We start from the raw sequence: 16,547 nt of genomic DNA, 5'->3' as shown, positions 1-16,547 counted from the left end.
CAATGTGGAAATTCATTTGCTTTCCTTCATGCAAAAACTTTTTTTATGTTTGTAAATTTAATCACCATCATTTTCCATTCTAGGCATTCCTAGATTTTATGAACTCAGTCTTTATCCTCTCACTTTTCTTCTGCTTTCAAACATATCCCTAGCCCTTCTCCCTCAAACATACACATTCACCTTCATTCAGTGTTCTTATATTATTGTGCTATGATAAGATATTATTGTGTTATCCATTTCTGAATTTTTACAATTAGTCCTGTTTCACAACCTGCATTCCTTCAGAACCAAATTCCCATTCTTTACCTTTTTTCTATCTCCCAAAACGTGTGTTCTTAACTTTAACTCTCAAAGTTCACTCATCAATGCTAGTTCATATTAGTGAGACCATACACTATTTGTCCTTTTCTTTCTGGCTAATTTAGCTCAGCATAATTCCCTCAGCATAACATTGTTACATGCTTAATGACTTTACTGTGAATTGCATATGTGTAATATTCCATCTTTTGTATATACTACAGCTTTTATAGCCATTTATCCATTGATGGACATTTGGGCTCTTTCTATCTCTTCACAAACATAAATAATGCTGCTATAAACATCATTGTGAAAATGTTCATTTGTGTCCTTGCTTTCAGTTCCTTTGAATGTATAACTAATAATGGGATTGCTGGATCAAATGGCAACTCTATACTTAGCTTCCTGAGGAACTGCCAAACTGCCCTCCAGGGTGGTTACACCATTTTACATTCCCACTAACCATGGATAAGTGTGCCTCTTGCTCAACATCCTCTCTAGAACTTGTCATTTTCAGTTTTTTTTAGATAATGGCCATTCAAGTAGGTGTGAGATGATAATCTCATTGGAGTTTTGATTTGCATTTCCTTAATAGCTAGTGAAGTTGATTATCTTTTCATATGCCTTTTTGCCATTTGTATTTCCTCTTCTGAGAAGTGTTTGCACATGCCTTTTGCATATTTTTTAATTAGGTTGTTTCACTTTTTTTGAGTTGAAGAATTTGCACATATATCCTGAACTCTAAACCCTTATCTGACAGGTAGTTTCGAAATATTGTCCTGCATCACCTAAGATGCTTTTTTTTTTTACTTACCAGGCAAAGTTCTTTAAGTACAAAAGGGTTTAATATTAAGGAGATTCCATTTATTTATTTCTTTTTGTTTGTTTGTGCTTTGGGTGTAAGGTCTAGGAAAGGTTTAATATTGAGGCGATCCCATTTATCTATTTCTTTTTTGTTTTGCTTTGTTTGCATTGGGTGTAAGGTTTAGGAAGCCACCTCCTATTACAAAATTTATAAGATATTTTCCTACATTTTCATCTAAAAATTTTATGGCTTTAGCTTTAATCTGTAGGTCTTTGATCCATATTGAGTTGATTTTATAGGGGATGAGATATGGATCCTCTTTCATTCTTTTGTATATGGATATCCAGTTCTCCAAACACCTTTTATTGAGGAGGCTGCTCTGTCTCAACCATTCATTGAAGAGTTGGGTTGGCTTGACCACTTTATCAAAGATCAATTGTCCATAGATGGAGAGGGTCTATTTCTGAAGACTGAATTTGATTCCATTGGTGAGTATATCTTTCATTATGGCTGTACCAAACTGTTTTGACAACTGTATCTTTGTAATATGATTTAAAGTCCAGTAGTGTGAGACTTCCCACTTCATTTTTTATTCTCAAGATATTTTAATGATTCAGTGCACCCTTCAAAATAAATTTCATTACTGGCTTTCCAATTTTGGCAAAGTAAGTTCTTGGGCTTTTAATTGGCATTGCACTGAATCTATAAATGAATTTGTGTAAACCTGATATCTAAGCTATATTTAGTATTCCAATCTATGAACACAGTATGCTCTTCCATTTATTTAGGTCTTCCATGATTTCCTTTAGCAATTTCTTGTGGTTTTTTATGTATAGATCTTTTGTATCTGTGCCAGTTTGAATATGTTGTGTACCCAGAAAGCCAGGTTCTATTAATTCTCATTCAATATGGTTGTCTGGGAGCTTTTTGATTATTTCCTTGGAGATGTGACCCACACAATTGTGGGTGGTAACTTTTGATTAGATGGTTTCCATGGAGATGCCTCCTCTAATTCAACGTGAGGTTGCTTACTGGAGCTCTTTGAGAGGGAACCATTTTGAAAAAGCTCTAGAGCCCATGCAGCCAGAGACCTTTGGAAATGAAGAAGGAAAAATGCCCCTGGGGAAGCTTCATGAAACAAGAAGTCAGGAGTGAAAGCTTACAGACTTCATCCTTTGCCTTTTCAGCCAAGAGAGAAAACCTGAACTACATCAGCCTATTGTGAATGAATGTAACTTCTTGTTGGTGCCTTAATTTGGCTGGCTTCATCCAGAAGTAGACAAGGATTCAAGTGCAAGATGGTTATTTGGGAGGTGATCCTAGGGAATAGTGGAGTGAGGAAGTGAGGCAGGGAAGGCAAGGAAACCAAGAGAGAATGTGTTTGTGAGCAGGTTGCCAGTATAGGCTAGTGGGACTCAGTCTTGCTGGGGATGTCAGGGTGGGGGTATAGAGTGTGGAATGCTGTAGACCATTCCTCAAAGATGTCCCATCCAAGGGATGGAAGCTGGAATATTAGCCTTGCATTTCCAATCCATTATGGTGGCGGGCCACTTCCTGGAGCATCAGCTCCCCTGCATGTGGCTTGCCCCATGTATGGACCTAGCAGCCAGAGAAAGCCTCAGGCAGAGAAAGTCATATAAACTCAGTAGGAAGCTGCCAGCATGCTCAGGGCAATGGGTGTTGAGAGGATATGGATGGGTCACCAAAGGCATCTGCCAGAATCTCCTCTAGGAGGGTCCCATTAGACCTTACATCAGGGCCCCCCCCTTTTTTTTTTTTTTTTTACCAATTACACACCAATTGCTTTTTCAAATAAGAAAACTATCAAATTTTAAGCATAATATTTGTCCTCAGCAAAATAAAATACAGTGAAATAAAACAAGTTCAAACAGTACGGCAATGCCCACAATCAAACAAAGGTCACCCTCCCTCTTTTCCACCCCTTTGTTGCTCTATCACATTCTGCAGAGGGATTCACCTTCTCAGTGGTTTCTGTTTTAAGCTATTGGCTATAACCATCTGTCTAAATAATTTAATGAGACCGGAGGTCCTTATTGTCCAAGGATAATTGGCACTGGTAACAAGCCACTTACTGTGAATACATTTAACACAGAGATCAGCATTTCATAGTAAATGTTGACCAGGAGATTATCATGAAAATTGAAACCAAAAATTATAAAAATAAATGCAATTTTTATTTAATAAAGCTTACATTATCATGGCAACTACACACTAATTCTTAGAAAGAGTAAAGTAAAAATTAAGCATTTGAAGGGCTTGGGGAGTCATTTTTCAGACAAAATTTTACAATAGCCAGTTCTGACATCTTTTATTTCATATTTGACTTTCACAGCTCAGTCGTAGAATAGTCATTTTCACAAGAGTGCTTGGAAAATCTCTTCAGAGCTTACATAAAACCCATTTCCTTAAAGATCAATCATCTGATTGAATGAATTAATGTGATAGGTAGAGATAACCACAAACATCAAGAAGAAATGGAAGTCTTAGTGGGAATTAATGTTATCAATGTTCATGTAATTAGGGAATATATGCATATTTTGACAACATCTGAGTTATCAGGTCTCTTATAACTATAGGGACTTGCATATTTTAGATAACATTCAGGGACCACCATACCTTCATTTCTTAATTTATTAACTCTAGACAGTATCTACTGATATTTCCACCATGAATAATGAGGAGAACCTTCTGCCCTTAAACTATCTGCCACACTTTCTGTATATATACCCCTTGATTTTTGTTATATAATCTTTTAGTCCTTCTAGGTTTGCCTTTATATTTGTAAATAAACTTCTTCTTCTTCTTCTTTTTTTTTTTACATAGGCAGGCACCAGGAATCGAACGCATGTCCTCTGGCATGGCAGGTGAGCATTCTTGCCTGCTGAGCCACCGTGGCCTGCCCAAACTTCTATTTCTTGATCCAGAAATATTAAACAGCATCAATTGAGTCTGCCACTGAGAATCACTGACTTGGAGCATCAGCACAGCATTTGTAGTAGACCAAAGAGCAAGATGACAAGTGTAAGAAGCCAAGGCTACCTGCTGACCAAAGACAGGCTATGTAATCTGCAGGGAAGACACCAGTGTGTTTTAGAAATGAAAGTCATGAGCTTCAAGATGGTTAAAACTGAATTTAGTTTTAGATCTGAAACTAGATCTGAATTTAGTCTAGATCCCCAGACCTGGTCTACTTTCAGTTCCCTGGGAAACTGATGCAACTCACTCTGCCAAAAACATACAGCATGTGCATCAGAGAAAAACATCTTTGATTTAACAACTAGGCTCCTATTAAAAAATAGGAGCCATGGAGGGAAAACTACCTAATTCATTCTATGAAGGCAACATCACCCTCATACCAAAACCAGGCAAAGATATTACAAAAAAAGAAAACTACAGACCAATCTCTCTAATGAATACAGATGCAAAAATCCTCAATAAAATTCTAGCAAATCGTATCCAACAGCACATTAAAAGAATTATACATCATGACCAAGTAGGATTCATCCCAGGTATGCAAGGATGGTTCAACATAAGAAAATCAATTAATGTAATACACCATATCAACAAATCAAAGCAGAAAAATCACATGATCATCTCAATTGATGCAGAGAAGGCATTCGACAAGATTCAACATCCTTTCCTGTTGAAAACACTTCAAAAGATAGGAATACAAGGGAACTTCCTTAAAATGATAGAGGGAATATATGAAAAACCCACAGCTAATATCATCCTCAATGGGGAAAAATTGAAAACTTTCCCCCTAAGATCAGGAACAAGACAAGGATGTCCACTATCACCACTATTATTCAACATTGTGTTGGAGGTTCTAGCCAGAGCAATTAGACAAGAAAAAGAAATACAAGGCATCAAAATTGGAAAGGAAGAAGTAAAACTATCACTGTTTGCAGACGATATGATACTATACGTCGAAAACCCGGAAAAATCCACAACAAAACTACTAGAGCTAATAAATGAGTACAGCAAAGTAGCAGGTTACAAGATCAACATTAAAAAATCTGTAGCATTTCTATACACTAGTAATGAACAAGCTGAGGGGGAAATCAAGAAACGAATCCCATTTACAATTGCAACTAAAAGAATAAAATACCTAGGAATAAATTTAACTAAAGAGACAAAAAACCTATATAAAGAAAACTACAAAAAACTGCTAAAAGAAATCACAGAAGACCTAAATAGATGGAAGGGCATACCGTGTTCATGGATTGGAAGACTAAATATAGTTAAGATGTCAATCCTACCTAAATTGATTTACAGATTCAATGCAATACCAATCAAAATCCCAACAACTTATTTTTCAGAAATAGAAAAACCAATAAGCAAATTTATCTGGAAGGGCAGGGTGCCCCGAATTGCTAAAAACATCTTGAGGAAAAAAAACGAAGCTGGAGGTCTCGCGCTGCCTGACTTTAAGGCATATTATGAAGCCACAGTGGTCAAAACAGCATGGTATTGGCATAAAGATAGATATATCGACCAATGGAATCGAATAGAGTGCTCAGATATAGACCCTCTCATCTATGGACATTTGATCTTTGATAAGGCAGTCAAGCCAACTCACCTGGGACAGAGCAGTCTCTTCAATAAATGGTGCCTAGAGAACTGGATATCCATATGCAAAAGAATGAAAGAAGACCCATCTCTCACACCCTATACAAAAGTTAACTCAAAATGGATCAAAGATCTAAACATTAGGTCTAAGACCATAAAACAGTTAGAGGAAAATGTTGGGAGATATCTTATGGATCTTACAACTGGAGGCGGTTTTATGGACCTTAAACCTAAAGCAAGAGCACTGAAGAAGGAAATAAATAAATGGGAACTCCTCAAAATTAAACACTTTTGTGCATCAAAGAACTTCACCAAGAAAGTAGAAAGACAGCCTTCACAATGGGAGACAATATTTGGAAATGATATATCAGATAAAGGTCTAGTATCCAGAATTTATAAAGAGATTGTTCATCTCAACAACAAAAAGACAGCCAACCCAATTACAAAATGGGAAAAAGACTTGAACAGACACCTCTCAGAAGAGGAAATACGGATGGCCAAGAGGCACATGAAGAGATGCTCAATGTCCCTGGCCATTAGAGAAATGCAAATCAAAACCACAATGAGATATCATCTCACACCCACCAGAATGGCCATTATCAACAAAACAGAAAATGACAAGTGCTGGAGAGGATGCGGAGAAAGAGGCACACTTATCCACTGTTGGTGGGAATGTCAAAGGGTGCAACCACTGTGGAAGGCAGTTTGGCGGTTCCTCAAAAAGCTGAATATAGAACTGCCATACGACCCAGCAATACCATTGCTAGGTATCTACTCAAAGGACTTAAGGGCAAAGACACAAACGGACATTTGCACACCAATGTTTATAGCAGCATTATTTACAATTGCAAAGAGATGGAAACAGCCAAAATCTCCATCAACAGAAGAGTGGCTAAACAAACTGTGGTATATACATACGATGGAATATTATGCAGCTTTAAGACAAGATAAACTTATGAACCATGTAATAACATGGATGGACCTAGAGAATATTATGCTGAGTGAATCCAGCCAAAAACTAAAGGACAAATACTGTATGGTCCCACTGATGTGAACGGACATTCGAGAATAAACTTGAAATATGTCATTGGTAACAGAGTTCAGCAGGAGTTAGAAACAGGGTAAGACAATGGGTAATTGAAGCTGAAGGGATACAGACTGTGCAACAGGACTAGATACAAAAACTCAAAAATGGACAGCACAATAATACCTAATTGTAAAGTAATCATGTTAAAACACTGAATGAAGCTGCATCTGAGCTATAGGTTTTTGTTTTGTTTTGTGTTGTTTTGTTTTGATTTTACTATTATTACTTTTATTTTTTTCTCTATATTAACATTCTATATCTTTTTCAGTTATGTTGCTAGTTCTTCTAAACCAATGCAAATGTACTAAGAAATGATGATCATGCATCTATGTGATGATGTTAAGAATTAATGATTGCATGTGTAGAATGGTATGATCTCTAAATGTTGGGTTAATTTCTTTTTTTCCGTTAATTAAAAAAAAAAAAAAAAGAGAAGGGATAATTGGAGATGAAGGGATACAGACTGTACAACGGGACTGGATATAAAAACTCAGAAATGGACAGCACAATACTACCCAATTGTAATGCAATTATGTTAAAACACTGAATGAAGCTGCATGTGAGGTATAGGTTTTTTGTTTTTGTTTTTTTTGTTTTTTTTCTTTCTATTATTGTTTTAATTCTTATTCTGTTGTCTTTTTATTTCTTTTTCTGAATCGATGCAAATGTACTAAGAAATGATGAATATGCAACTATGTGATGTTATTAAGAATTACTGATTGTACATGTAGATTGGAATGATTTCTAATTGTTTTGTTAATTCTTTTTTTAATTAATAAAAAAATGTGAAAAAAAAAATAGGAGCCAATAACTAATGAAAAGTTTTAAACCAATGTATTTATCCAGTAAATTGAATTAAACCTAAAATCTAAACCTCTAGGGAGGTGATTCCCAAGCCTGCGAACACATCCAAATCACCTGGAAACTTAGTCCCCAGGCCCTATGCTTTGGCCCTCTGGGAGTGGAGCTGAGATTTGTCTTATTATCTATCAGGAACCCCAGGTTTCTGATCCTTCCTTAGCCATTGCAGCCCAAGACCTTAGAAAGGCATTTAGAGGCAACTTTTCTAGAGGTAGTCTGTTATTCCTACTCATTTACAAGTTCAAGCAAGAAGAACGAGAAAGGAGGAAAAAGGGGAACTGTATTTAGTGTGGCCCACATCAGGCATTCTACATTTATCATCCCCTTCAAGCCTCACAACCAACCATGAAGTAGTCTCATCTCATTTTATGGACAAACCATGACATACAGCAGGGTCAAGTGACTTTGCAGGTCATCTAGTTTATAAATGGCAAAACCAAGATTGGAACCCATGTGATTTGATTAAGCAAGACATTTTGTGAAGCAGAAGTAGAGAAGAGGAAAACTGGAAAGGGAAAGGAGGAAGAAAAGATGGGAAGGAAGAGTAAAAGAAAAGGAGGAGGATTAGAGGAGAAAGGTATTCCTTCTTATTATGCAGGACTGCTGTAACAAATACCAGACTGGTGGACATAAACAATAGGAATTCATTGTTTCACAGTTTTAGAGGCTAGACATCCAACATCAGGGTAATGGCAGGCCATGCATTCTCTGAAGTCTGTAGCATTCAGGTGGTGGCTGAATCTCTGCCTCCATCATGTGCTGATCTGTCTCCTTCTCACTCCTTAGTTGTCCTCAGGCTGATGCTCAGTCATCTGTGTTTCTGTCTAAATTTTCTCTGCTTATAAGGGCTGCAGTCATTTTAGACTAAGGCCCATGCTGATTCTACTTGGCCTCATCTTAATAGGACCTTCGAAGATCCCGTTTACAAACAAATTCACATTCATGGGACCAGAAGTTAGGACTTGAATGTGCCTTGTGGTGGGGGTGGGGGGCATGATTCAATCCCCGACTATTCTTGATTTCACCTGGGATTTGGGGGAGGAGTTTGCTTACTATGAAACAGTGAAAGAAGGAGAAATGAATAAAATGTTGAGGAAACCTCTTTTATTCATTGACAGGCATGCATCTAGAACGAGCTCTGCAATAGGCACAAGTTCTATGCACCTATTATTGTCCCTCTTGAGTGCCTGTTGGCCCCCAACAAGGAATGTCCCTTGCTTTACAAACTCCTGCACTCTTGAGATGCCCTGATGCCCTGAAAAGGAGGCACCAAAAGGAAATCATAATGAATTCCTACTAAATAGTTGAATTCCAGTTTTCAAATAGGCTACCAAATTAGCCAGAGGGAAACAGTTCAGATCTGCATGTTTTCTCTAACCTTAGGGTCCTATTTTTACTGTCCTCATGGCCTCTACTTCTGACTTCAAAGAGCTAAGGAGGTGTAAAGAAATGCATAGAAGATAAGCTGCTTTGTCTCCATCAAAAGCTAATTCTACAAAGCAGGGAGCAGCACTCACTCCCCATACAGCCTCTGGATTGCTCCGTGTTCTAATATGGTTAACTACATGTTAATTGAGAAGGGGCACCCTCTGAAGTGTGCTTACACACAGCAGATGCTTAAATCTTGTCTTAATATCATCTAGTCATTAGAGGGAGCAGAACTTAAAAGCAGTTTTGTCAGAGGATACAAAGAACTGATTAGCTTCTACTGGTAGCTGAGAGAGCCCTCTGAAGCCATGAACAAGTACATTTCCTGTTGTAAAGCCAACCCATTGTATCATATTTGTTTTATAGCCAGGAAGCTAAAGCATTTCTTGAGAAATAAGAAGATGACCAAGACTATGTGCTCCCTTATTTCAGACAAAGGTTGTGTTATGGGGCAAGGAGAGGAGTGGACTGTGCAACATTTGCCCTTTTTTTTTCATCTGAGACATCGTGTCCTCAAGAAGGTGGTGCATGGATGGGAGTACCTGTAGTTTACTTGGGAGGTGATCTCAGGAGGTGTGGTAGAGTGTGGGGAAGTGATAGAGGGAAGGGAAAGATGCCAATAGAAGGCATTGGCCAGTTGGGCCAGGGTAGGCTGTAAAGTAGGCCAAAGTTACTCTGCTGTTCTTAGGGAAAATGTTGCCTGCCCATCCTCCCAGATCTGTTCCAGCTATTCGTCCTTTTGTTTGTGAGAACACAGTTTCACCCAAAACCAGCTGTGTGGTTGGTGAGAAACTTCAGGCAAAATCAAAGCAGAAAGTCCTGCTTTTATGAGGCAAGTGCCCAGCCAGGTTCCAAACATATGACATTTTGTTCTCAGTCATCTCCAATTTGTACTGGAAACCATGGAGGGATAAGGAAGTAATCCTGTCCATTCTAACCTACCAGTGTGTCTTGCATTGAGCCTTCTTTTCAGTTCTTACAGCCAGAGCTTACATGATATTATTTCTCATCTAAATTAGTCCCAAATGTCCATAAGGAGTTTCCTCACTTTTATTCTCCAGCCGCCATCCGCCAACATGTCCTGGACTGTTCTGCAGATTTCTTTTCTTAAAGCACTGTTTGAGTAAGCCATTCCCTTCCACAAAACCCTTCAGTGGGGTTCTATGACCTGTTAATTTAACATGCTCCAAGATCAGTTAGGATCTGAACCAAGCAGTCTTCTACACTCTTCTTCCTGTTTCCTACAGAGTCCATGTAACAAACCACTCTACCCTTAGTGGTATAAGACAACAATCCTCTTATCATGCCCATGATTCTTGTAAGCCAGGAATTAGGAAAGGTCAAAACGGGGATGGCTCATCTCGGCTCATAATGGAAGGGGCCTCCGCTGGAAAGATTTGAAGGCTGGGGGTACTCAGCAGCTGGGAGCTGGAATCATCCAGATGCTTGTTGCTGGGCTGGGAGGGGGACAAAGGCAGCCCAGTAGCAGTCCTATATATGGCCCCTCATGGGCCCAGCTTTCTCACAGCATGGATGGTTCAGAGGACTTAGACTTCCTCCAAGGTGGCTCAGGCCACTCCTAAGGCAGAATCTGCAACTCCTTCTATGGCCCAGCCTTGGAAGTCATGCAACCTCACTTTGCTGCATCCTCAGGTTTGCATTACAGGTCAAAACCCATAAGATTCAAAATGAGGGGAATTCATTTCTGTGGTGAGGGAGAAAAGCATGTGGCATGGGAGATGTGATCGTATTTGGAAAATACAATTTGAAATCAGAGATGAAGGCCAAACTAAACTGCTGACTGCCCACCAACCATTCCTGCATCCTCCTATTCCCATGTCCATTATTCCACCTGACTTAATCTGACCCATCTTTCCAGGCCCAACATAAATGCTGCCATCTCCATGAAACCAATACCACAAGCTCCTCTTGGCTTCTTGCCACTACTGTCCTCCTCTATTTTGTGTCCTTCATGCTTGGGCCTGCCCTGGCTCCTCCTGGGCATTGGGGTGTGTGGCCCACACTTTCTTTTGCCCCGTTGTGCCTGGGAATTACCCTGACCCACAGTAGGTTCAAATCTGATAAGTTTTCAATGAGAACACCGTGAGGAGCCAGCCAACTGGGAACAACACATGCATGGAATGAGTTCTGCCAGTGAAATGCATTTCTACAAAGTTTACAGGCCTTTGAATGTAGCCTCAGCCCTGACCCAACCCCAGCTGGCAAGCTCCAGGGAGCAAGTTGGACAAACTGGGTATCATCACGTATGCAGTCCAGGCCCACACTTCCACCCAAGGATCTTTAGATATAAAGCTCGCCTTCCAGGCCAGATAGACATTGCCTCTGGCTACACAGGCCAGCTGATACACAAAGCTCTTTCTTGGCTGTACAAATTCTGCACTGGGGTCACAGAGTCTTGGATCAGTCTGATATATCTTTTCCATCTAGGTAATGGTGTTCATGTGCCGACTCTGGCAACTCCAACTTCTTGGCTGGGATTGGCAAATGACAGCCAGGGGACCAAATCTTGTCCATCGCCTGTTGAGGTGAATATTACAGATTTTCTGGAACACAGCCATGCCCATTTGTTTTATGTTGTCTGTCTGCTTTCATGCCATAGTGGCAGGGTTGAATAGTTGTGAGAGAGGCAGTGTGTCCTGCAAAGTCTAAAATACTTACTTTCTGGCCTTTACAAAAAAGGTTGCCAACCCATCCCCTAGATGCTTGTAGATGACCTCACCTTTCAGCCATTTAAAGATGGGCAGCAAGGAGGGAAAGGTCCTCATTTGCATGTGATACTTTCCACTCCATTGAATCTGAGACATATCTCAGAAGTTCTAATGAGAAAGGAAAAGACTTCAGAAAGTCCACATGAGAGAATCCAAATATTATAGACCAATCAAAAATATATCAATGAGGATACTCTTCTAGGCCCACCTCCCCAGTCTCTACTTCTCAATCTTCTCCCTATAGAATTGGGCAGGTTCCTTTCCCCTTCTTCAGCTGAGAGCTGGGATTGGAATTGTGCTAAAGAAAAAGGCAGAGGGGGAAAAAGGGGGGATGAGGAGAAAAGTACCAAATAACTCAGATATGGGCTTATTTCCACACTGAGGGCTGCCTCGGGCTGATAGGGAAGTCTAGCCCCAATCAGCTCAGCCAGAACTGCACAAGACCCCCAGGCCCACAGCTTCCCCTCAGTCTGGCTAGGGCACAGATGTTTGACCAGCTGCAAAAGCTGAATCCCCAGCATGATCTTCACATCCACCACACAAGGTCTTCATTCTCTGGGCCCTTTCTTACCTTAGATCACAGCAGGCACCACAGTCCTGGCAACTCTTTGATGGAGACCAGTAGACCCACCCATGTTCCCCAACAGTGAACCAACTACCAGGGTTTCTACAAAGGGATTCCTTTGCCTCACTCATTGCAGGAGGGAGATGTAGACCCTAACCTGAGCTCATGAATTGCTCCAACGCTTTCTGTTTCAGGTGACCACCTTATGGAAGGAATCTTGCAGAGTTTGAACCTTTAAGGCCTGCATAAAGATGAGTTCCAAGAATAAAACTCTCATTTGCCAGCTTTATAGCCTGAAGTAAGTTACTTAGATCTTTTGTGGCTCAGTTTTCTATTCTGAAAATAGGATGATGATAACCTCATAGATATCATTCCTATATGGCAAGTGATATCTCATAGAGTTAAGTGATATCCATGAGGCTCTTACTAGACTTTGTGGCTAATAGAATGAATGAAAGCTTTGAACAAATGGGGGAAATGACTCCTATATGGCAAGGGAATATTTATTCCCTCACAGTACCCCTTGGTAATATGTCTGTTTTTTCCCTTTTATCTCATTCATCTCAATTTTCCCTTATCTGTCCCCATATAAACTTCTTCCCCTTTTTTATTCCATTCTCAAGGCAATAAAGAATAGGAAACATAACAGTAAATTGGATTTATATTTAGTTAATTATATTGTTTTGAATTGTAAAATTAGCAGGATAGTTCTGCATTCCTGCTTCCTTTCTTTCTTACCTTAGACCAAAATTTTACCCCCATATATGGAACCAAATTTATAATATGCTTAATAAACATATGTATGCACCTGATTTCCATAAGGAAGAAGTTAAATAACATTTCTAAAGATAATGGGACCCAAGGCCCAGGATTAAGTCTTTGGCACAAATAGTTTGTGTAACCTTTGGAGAGTCATTTAACCTTTAAGGGTCTCAGGTTCCCCATCTCAAGAATAAGGGATTTGGAAAAGATTCTATTATGTAAATCCCATATAGCTGTAGTTTGGAAGTTATAATACAATTTGGGTTCTCCCTGCCTGAAACCTTCTGTTTTGAGAGCTTAAAATTTTTTATCTAGCTAGCATTTGTCTAGCTCTTTTCAAGCTTACAAGTTTCTTGACCATATATCATCTCATTGGTTTTCTAATTCTTTGTAGCCTTGGAATCTTACTCAAATGGAATATCATATGAAAGGCAAAAAACAAGGCAAATAAAAGGGGGTGCATAAGGTTGAAGGGAATTCTAGAGACCAGAGTTCTTGGCCTCCCCCTCATGCCACAGGATCCCTGGGGTGACTCATCTTTTCCCTTAGGGCTCCTCAAAGTGAAATTTTGAAAACTATACCTCAAATTATCCTTGTAGTAATGTATACTTTTCTTATCAGCTTTCTGGAGGAGATGCTATTCACATACCTTCCATACTTTCCATTTCTTCCCTTTACAGTGGAAGCCACCTTCCCATTCACATGGAAAACCGTCAAAGGAGAAAGCCCACATGAAAGCTTAGCAGCAGTGCTGTCCACCTCCCATGAATGGCATCTTGTTCAGAACAAGGTGGATGCTATTGTTATTTCTTAGCTGCTGTAACAAAATACCACAGACTAAGTTACTTAAAACAGTAGAAAGTTGTCTCAAAGTTCTGGAGACTAGAAGTCTGAAATAACAGTGTTGGCAGGGCCATGCTCCCTCCAAAACCCATAGGGGGGGATCCTTCCTTACTTCTAGGTTCTGGTGGTTGCTAGCAATCTTTGGCATTCCTTGGCTTGTAGATGCATCACTCCAACTCCAGAACTGGACCACATTGGCTGGAGACCCGGTCAACTGGAGGGTCATGCTCCCCTCAGGAGTGGAAATACAACAATCACAACCAATGAAAAATAATGAGATTTTCTAAAGCTATTAGAAGAGAAGTAGACACTTACTACAGAAACTTAAACCCGACCTTTTATGCAAGGAGAAGAGGGACTGGCACTATGTTATCATCGTGAGGAGCCAGTAAATTAATACATGAGATGGAAAAGAACCAAGAACTGACAATATCTCAGCCTCTGGATCAAGCTATGCCTGAAGCTAGTACTATGCCCTGGACATTTCATTATGTGAGCCAATAAATTTCCTTCTTTGTTGTTTTTCTTTTGACAAGGCATGTTCTACTTGGGTTTTCTGTCACTTGCCAATGAAAGGTCCAGACTGATTTGAATACTCATGAATTAAGTCTCTGACATTCAGAAGTGCCTGCCAACTCAACTGTAGTCTTCACAGTCATGCTCTGTCTCCAGGATTCATTTCAATCTCTTTAGAGACAGAGGCTCTGTCCTCTTTTGTCCTCATCCAATGAGGTCTAGAACTGTGCTTTACACATGAAAACCTCATCAAGTTTTCTTTGAGCTGATGTGACATTCTGGATAACTGAGAGTGAAGGCAGACCTTTTTATTCCAAATTTCAAATCTTCATCCCATGCAGAGACTTGCACATCGATGTTCATAGCAGCATTACTCACAAAAGCTAAAAATTGGAAAGAACCCTGCTTTGAATTAGTTAAGCTGGGTTTTGAATTTGAGTCCAGGTGGAGGTCAGGTATTACACCACAAAAGACTGAGACAATATCACATGAGAAAAGAGTTTGTTACTCATAGGCCCTAGGGAGATGGGGATGGCACAAGGAGTCAAATGTGAAGCTCAGGTAGCTCACCCCAGCAGGTGGGGAAGACACATTCAGTGCAAGAGTAGCCCACAGGCTGGTGCCTTTATTGTGGTTCAGGGGAGGGGGCTCATAGAGTTCCCTCAAGGGTCTAGGATCAGTTGGTTTAAGGCAAACACATACATGAAGGGTAAGGGGTCTGGGGAGCAAGGTTGGTGGGGCTGGTTAGAGGGCCAGCTGTGTGTTTTTGGTGAGGCATGTGAGTGCTGTGGATGGTGGCTGAAGGTGCAGGTTGGAACTCGGGGGAAGTTTGTGTCCCAGGGGTGAAAAGCTGTTTATTAACTAAGCTGAAAGTCAATGTTGAGGCAAATAACTTGGCCAAAGTGAGATGGATGCCAAGGCAGCACACAAAATTTTGACAGTCACGACAAACCTGAAGATCTATCAGAAACCTTATGCGAAGTGAAAAGAGTCAGCACAAGAGACTAGATATTGTATGAGCCCAACAGAACAGGCAAATCTGTAGAAACCAAAAGTTGATTTGTGATTGCCTGGGGTAAGGGAAGGGAGGAATAGTGATTAGAGTAAATGCACATAAGAGATCAGATTGGGGTGACAGAAATGTTGTAAAGCTGATTTATGGTGATGCTTGTACAACTTGGTGAAGTCACTTTAAAAATCATTGAATTGTACACTTGAAATGGATGAATTATCTGATATGTAAAATATGCCACAAAAGTTTTTTTTAATTCCAAAAATCCACATGTCCATAATTTTAAATCTTTTTGATATCTCTGCCTCCCAGCCTCAGTTGGCAGTATTGTGAACCACATTCCATCCTCATCTGATTACTGCCGAATATTTTACACTATAGATGCAGAGGCTTCAACTACAGAGCTGAAATCCTGCAAAACCTAAATGGAAAGCCTCTTTTTTTTTTGGTAACAAGGCTCCATCATTGACCCATCGGCAATGTGTTCAGATTTCTGCATATTGGATTCTAATTGGTGGGGACTTTTGTCACATTCTTTTCTCGCTTCTTCCAGAATCTATCCCTGCAGAGAGACAGTCTGCATGTGTGTGTTGGAAGCATTTGAGGCAACTTTTTTGTTCGTGCACTCCCCGTGAACTAGCACATAGTAGGAGTACAAGAAATATTTGTGAAGCTGAATACAAGACCAGAGCATTCATATTTCACTTGGGAAACATTTGTGGCCCACTGCCGAGCACCTTCAAGAGGGGCAGCTGGCCAAATACAGCATCAGTGAGTCAAATCTGTGTCTGCAAGGGGAAACAAATAATTAAAAGAAATCAAGAACTTGATCTGATAATTCAAAACATGCTCATTACTGTTCAGATGCTGCTGAGGATCTCCACTCTCGAAGATGGAGAAAAAGCAGCAGACACTGGTTTAAAACAGTCTTTACCCCTTACCCTTCACCCCACCCCTTGGATTTGCTTTTATTTTTCTAGTAAAGGGATTGATCCTTCTGCTTGCTATATTTGCAACCAAAGTATCAGTCTCCTTCTTTCTGGACCTGTTGA

At 39.9% G+C, this 16,547-nt stretch overlaps 1 long non-coding RNA gene across 1 annotated transcript in view; it reads left to right on the top strand.

Moving 5' to 3' along the window:
- The window catches only part of LOC143682205 (uncharacterized), a 31,141-nt gene extending 16,680 nt beyond the window's left edge, over nt 1-14,461 (top strand). The window contains exons 2-5 of the long non-coding RNA XR_013175031.1: nt 3,947-3,987; nt 11,517-11,614; nt 12,557-12,660; nt 14,130-14,461. This is a non-coding gene — a long non-coding RNA (uncharacterized LOC143682205). The remainder of the gene's footprint in view (nt 1-3,946; nt 3,988-11,516; nt 11,615-12,556; nt 12,661-14,129) is intronic.
- Nucleotides 14,462-16,547: the final 2,086 nt, after the last annotated feature.

Source organism: Tamandua tetradactyla, chromosome 5 (genome assembly GCF_023851605.1).
Source record: "Tamandua tetradactyla isolate mTamTet1 chromosome 5, mTamTet1.pri, whole genome shotgun sequence".
Classification (NCBI taxonomy): Eukaryota; Metazoa; Chordata; class Mammalia; order Pilosa; family Myrmecophagidae; genus Tamandua; species Tamandua tetradactyla.
This window is presented reverse-complemented; position numbering and strand designations above follow the sequence as displayed.